Source organism: Rutidosis leptorrhynchoides, chromosome 1, assembly GCF_046630445.1.
Source record: "Rutidosis leptorrhynchoides isolate AG116_Rl617_1_P2 chromosome 1, CSIRO_AGI_Rlap_v1, whole genome shotgun sequence".
In the NCBI taxonomy this organism is placed as follows: domain Eukaryota; kingdom Viridiplantae; phylum Streptophyta; class Magnoliopsida; order Asterales; family Asteraceae; genus Rutidosis; species Rutidosis leptorrhynchoides.
This window is the reverse complement of record NC_092333.1, coordinates 216,947,731-216,954,459: the sequence shown is the minus strand read 5'-3', so window position 1 is coordinate 216,954,459 and position 6,729 is coordinate 216,947,731.

Sequence of the window (6,729 nt, the reverse complement as noted above, 5' to 3'; positions counted from 1 at the left end):
TTTTAATAATAATAATGAACTAATATTATTAATAATAATAGGAATAATAATGATAATCATATTAATAATATCAATAATACTTGTACATATCGATTTTACGATTTTATATACATACATATATATATATATATATTTAATATTATTAATACAAATATTAACATCATCATTTGAAATGAAAGTATTGTTTAATAGTATTAATCAATCATATTCAAACTTATAATTTAAATTTAATGATTAATGTTATATGTTATCATATATTAAATATCTACTATTTATAAATTTTATATATACATTACATTATATATAATATTACTTAGTATTACCTAAGTATCATTTAATAATTATATTTCCATATAATATTTATACTTTTTATATATAATCGGATATGTATATTATAATAATTATTTATAGAATTCATACATGTATAAATATATATATATATATATATATATATATATATATATATATATATATATATATATATATATATATATATATATTTATATATATATATATCTTCATTTTAATAGCACTTAACTATTTATAAAATTTATATATATTACAATATATTAAAGATCATATATATTTATATAGCTTTACTTTTATTAGCAACTCAATGATTCTGTATTATTACTTTACATTTTTTATTTCAAATGATTAACTTATATTTTATTATTTTTAATTATCATTTACACTTTCATTTATATATAAATATTTATATTTAATTACATATTTAGTTACAAAAAAATTGTTCGTGAATCGTCGGGAATGGTCAAAGGTCAAAAGCATTCATGAAAAATAGTTCAAACATTTTTGGGCCTCGGTTTAATAGACTTTGCTTATCGTGTAATAATCTTATAAAGATCAAGTTTAAATTTGGTCAAAAATTTTCGGGTCACCACAGTACCTACCCGTTAAAAAAGTTTCGTCCCGAAATTTGATTGGGATGGTCCTGGTTAACAATAAAAATGTTTTCATGACGAATATGAGTTGATAAATTGAGTTTTATCATCATTGAGTAATATGGATAAAACAATTTAATTTAGTTTTTTTTTTTAAAGAGTACGAGCGAAGCTATCACAAAATAATGGAATGAGAAAGATAAGTTTCATCATAACTTTTGACTAATCATGGTTGAATTTAGAAAATAAGGTGCGTCTTGACTTTTTTTTTTTAACGTTGTCTTGATTGAATTCCGGAATTCAAGGGATTTTAAGGAAAATCTTCGAAATCTAAAAGATCTGATTCTTCGGGATTTAAGGGAATTAGGATCTCTTTAATTAAATGCGATCATCTGTCTCGATTGTTACGTCTGATTTTTCCTTTATAAATTAAACTCTTCCGTTCCATTATTCTCACCATTCCTATACTTTATTTCTTAGTTTGTACATTCAAAAGATTGTGAAAATGCTTAATCCAATTCTAATCCTTGATATTTTCTTAATTATCATTTCTGTCATCCTTCTTTTCAATCTTCTACCAGAAGAATCTGTTTACTTTTACTATTACCTTGGAGTGATACTATTCTTAATTCTACCGGTGTCTTTATATTGCTATTCGTATTAATATACACGGTTTGTAACCTCCGTGTTGTTATTGTGCTTTATATATTTTCTTATATTTTGGAGCTCTTTGCCTTTTTATTCTCCTCTTGACCTCTAGTAAAGCGAGTAATGGTCCAGAATTCGTAAGTACGGAGTTTCGAATGAACTTCATGTTCTAAACAAGAAAGAACGAAATAGCACAATTTGATATGCTAAATTACCAGAATACCTCGAAAAAGACCGAATCATCAAGAAAATATTTTCTTGATATGTTTATAGATTAGGCAGAATGTAAGAGTCATGTAACATGGCACATGATGACGTTATAATCTGTGAATCATCACGTCCCATTAGAAACTCAACATGAATTACTATAATATAATCACGTCGATCAAGTGTCATTATATTATACTAACTCATGCTTCAGTTCCCAACACTACTTCAAAATCATTCATAGTTTATACTTAGATGTTACAGAATATTGAAAACTAAAACAGTTTTCAATATGATGTAGTACAAATAGCACGAAGAGATATATAATTTCGGACGAAAATATTTATGAAAATATCTTCAGAAATATCGAAGATATTTATGATGATATTTTGAAATTTCTAAGTTCGATGGTTGATGAAGAAAGATTTTCCGCAAGATTTTAATATGAGTACGGAGCAAGATATTGGTTGAAGGTTTCATCGGATCTAGAATTACCTGAATTCTTTGAATATATGGTATGGTCCTTGTATTTGGCCTTGGTCTCCTTAATGGTTTGCTCAATCTTTTTTTTTTTACTAAATTTTCTATCGAGCGTTCCTAACACTCCCTTCTTTATCATCGAACTTTTGGCCGTTTAGACCATCTATAATTTTTCTGTTTCCTCTGCATTTAATGCTACGATATCTGAATCATCGGTTATTAATCCGAGGTGATTTCAGGAGAATTGTGTTTTTAGATGATTAAACGCTGATGGTACTATGGTGGAATATAAAAGGTTCTCCGATAATAATAAAAGAGTACACATATATATCAAGGTGATAATAAGGTTGTTTCGAATGAAAAGTCGAAGTTGACTTGCTGGAGCTGTGATAAAATTTGCTACTTTGAAAGGAATTACCAAGTTATTTTGAGTAATAATAACACTAAAGGAATTAGCACAGATACGTGTTAAACGTTTACTCAGGTTTCGAGCGTTTTCAGGTGCATAACTATATGCATCAATCTTTTCTTTCGTAGATGAAGTACGGCTGGTTCATCCTCTCGATTAAGGATTTTTCAAGAATTATGAAAGGTGTGAACGCAGATTGTAATCGTCAAGATACAAATGAGGTTTAAGATGAAATCAAGTGACAAACTTGAAGAATTGTTTAGTTTCATATGTTATAATCAATATTTTAATTCATTTTTTAATTGTCGTCCACAGTTCGTAATTCAATAATTCATATATAGTTTATAATATTCGTATTAATTAATACGTATCGTGACCCGTGTACATGTCTCAGACTCGATCACAACTCAAAGTATATATATTATTTGAGAATCAACCTCAACCCTGTATAGCTAACTCAAGCATTACTGCATATAGAGTGTCTATGGTTATTCCAAATAATATATATATATATATGCGTCGATATGATATGTCAAAACCTTGTATACGTGTCCCGATTAAAGTGCGTAAAATAAATAACAGAAATTAAATGACGATAAATAAAATTGCGAGAATATAAATTGCGATAAATAAATTGCGATAAATAAAATGTAATCAGTTAACTAGGAACAGTTAGCTAGGAACAGTTAGCGTGGATTCTTAACAAAATTCTTCTCATAGTTAATTTGTTTATTTCTAACAAATTTTATTTTGTCCAATATTTTCTTCATTGTGCCACTTGATAGATTCTGATAAGTCAAAATCCAATTATGAAATTGAATGAAAATGGTTATTCTGTGGTGAACGGATTCGTATAACTGTGGGTGTAAGTAGGATAGTAAATGACTGTTGAATCAGATTGGAAGAATGTACAGTGTAACTTATTAATGTGAAATCTAAATATTCCTCGGGTATTACCTACCCGTTAAAATATTTTCACCGTTAACACTTTGTACAAAAGAATTTTTAATTACAATCTTTATGAAAACATATGTACATATATATTTTCTTCAGATGTAATCATGGATTTATGAGTTAATATGATATTAATCTCATCTGATTTTCGGTTGGAACTAGAATGAATAATCTCCAAAACTTTAGAGATTACATAATCGCCATGTCGAACGAGGATAAATGATGTAGAACGATACGTAGAACGAAGATCATGCTTGGGGTACCGACTGTGAGTTTGAGGCGTGTAGTGTTGAGGCTTGTGTTGTGGATGTTATTGTTGGTGGTACTGTTGATGCCGGTACTGTGGTTGAAGCTGGTAGGTTTTGCACCACGTTTTCCAAATTGATTACTCGAGCACGAAGCTCGTTGACTTCTTCCATTATTCCAGGATGATTGTCGGTCGGAACGAGCGGCTGAATAAGGTTTAGAATTTTAAATAGGATTTAATCATGGCGAGATATTCGGAAAATGAGAGTGAAAATGGTGTTTCGATTTGGTTCGCCGGTGAGTGCTTCAGGTTCATCGCCAAGAGTGTCACACCCCACAAAATGAACCAGGGGTAATTGTGACCAATCATATCATAACACAGTTGTATAAACGAGAACGACTCTATATGAGACTTTTTAAATAAAACCTTTGTTAATAAAACAGAGGAAGCAGTAATACATGTTTACATTATTATTAAAACGTAAAATAAATGTTTATGAACTAAAATATAATATGCGATGTGGACTTCATGTAAGCATCAAATCTATCATCACAAAGTTGCAAACAGCTAGCTCAATCATCACCTGAGACAAAACATGCTTAAAGTGTCAACCAAAAAGGTTGAGTGAAATTCACAGGTTTATAAATAATATCCAAAGTTTTAGACCACAAGATTTAGTTTAAAGTTGATTGATATAGAAATATCAATCTAAAAGTGTTACTGCATTTTGTAATATCGCTACTAAACAAGTTTACCCTATGACACCTTGTACTGTCAGTGTCGTGGAATCATTATTATGTAACCAAAGACCAACGGTCGAATGGTTAGAGATGTTACTCTCAATAGGCCTATTCACAATAATTAAGTTTGCATTTAAACGTAGCAATTAACGATATTACGGTAGGGATTTAGCATGAATCAAAGCATGACAGCATAGTTAACAATTTAGTATTGGTGTCTAAGCGTAAAATAGTTATGAAGCAAGCATGTATCTCACCCTAAAAGTTATAAAACAGTTATGAAACAGTAAAAAGTGGGGGTATGAAGTTCACCTTAGTAGCACAAAAGAGTATTCCACGAAAGAATTGAACGGAAGGACGTGACCGAGATCTCAACCTAGAGATAGAACGTATGATCAGACATTGTCTAACAGACAATAGTATATAGTACTATATTGATAGTAATGGTTCACTAAAGAATTTCAATTTTCGGAAGGTTACTATTTATGGAAAGTTTCCACTTATAGTAATTTTCTAATTTTAGAAAGTTCGGGTTAATCTTTAACAAGACGTTGTATAACTTTACTCAAACTTCGTTGCTATCAAATAAGTCAGGAATGACCAGATGTAACCGGGGGCCCAGGACTCTTGACCAGAATCTAAGTCATAGCATTCGAGATCCACAAGCTTATCCATAAATGGCAACCTAGACATCATTCACTTACGACCGTGAGTAGCGATGAAGTTCACATGAATTGTACATTATCTTTGATTAACCTTCACTTTAGGTTTATATGTTATTATATATGTTATATTATATTTATTAATGTATTAACAATTTGATTATCTTATATTATATACTATAAGTTATTATTATTAAATTAGTATAGTTATAAAATAAGTGTTTATTAATAATGTATTGTTATTAACTTACATTATAAGCATTATACTTTATTATATAGTATATTTAGTTATTAACCGTAAGTTATAATAATAATATTAATTTAGTATATGTAATATACTTATGTTAATCGAAAATCATACTAATATATGTTAATTCGAATATTAATTCATTAAATATTATATTTATAATTTTTATAAACTAAGTTAATTATACAATTCAGTAGGATATTTTATAAAAATAATTTTATCAAGTTTTTGTATTTATTTCCCACTTTTCTTTATATATATACTCGGTTTATATTAATCAAATTTAATTAGGTAATAAATATTAAATCGACCTAAATAAATAATTTTATATTTTTTACAGGTTCTATATTATGTAAAAATTTTATAAAAATTATTAAATCAAATTTTATATCAAAATATTATTTATTTAATGTTTTCTAATTATTTAATCATTGTAATCGGCCTATAATTAAATAAATAGGAAAAATAATTTAAAATTAATTTTTATATTTTTTTAAAGTATCTAGTGATGCTACTAATCATATAAAAATTTTATAAAAATATTTAATACACGTTTGTATTTATTTTATATTTTCTTTATTATTTCTCTCAGTTTAGAATAATGCAAAAGTAAATTCTTTTTAAATACTAATCCTCCCATTTATTTAATTTTTATAATTTTTGCTTGTTTATAAAAGTATAGTAATCTCAAAAAAAATTATAATTATTTTTATTACTAGTTAATATTTTATTACGAATTTTATATTGTTTTTATGTTTAAATACTACATAATTCATATTTAATTATAAATAATATTCCATAAATTATAAAAATTACTTTTATACATCATAATACTTATAATACTGATTATAAAATGTAAAAATAATTTATATATATTAAATTCGAATTTTTAAAGAATATACAAAAAAATAAAAGCAATTCGATAAAAAATATAGAAAATACCTCAAGTACTTTCTCAAGTTTGTGAGAGAGTTTTTTCAAAGATTTGATACAAGTTTTTATGAAATGGAAGTGGGTATTTATAGGAAAAAAATGGTTAGTGAAAAGAAAAAATATAAATAAAATAAAGGGGCCAATTTTGACAAAAAATAAAAACATGTTAAAAATATTTTTAATAAGTTTTTGTTTTTGAAAATATTTAATCAAAATTCATGGGCTCATTATTTAATTTATAAAAAAAATCTCTTTTTTTATAAGCTAAAAATATATATATAATGATTAAAATAACTTATC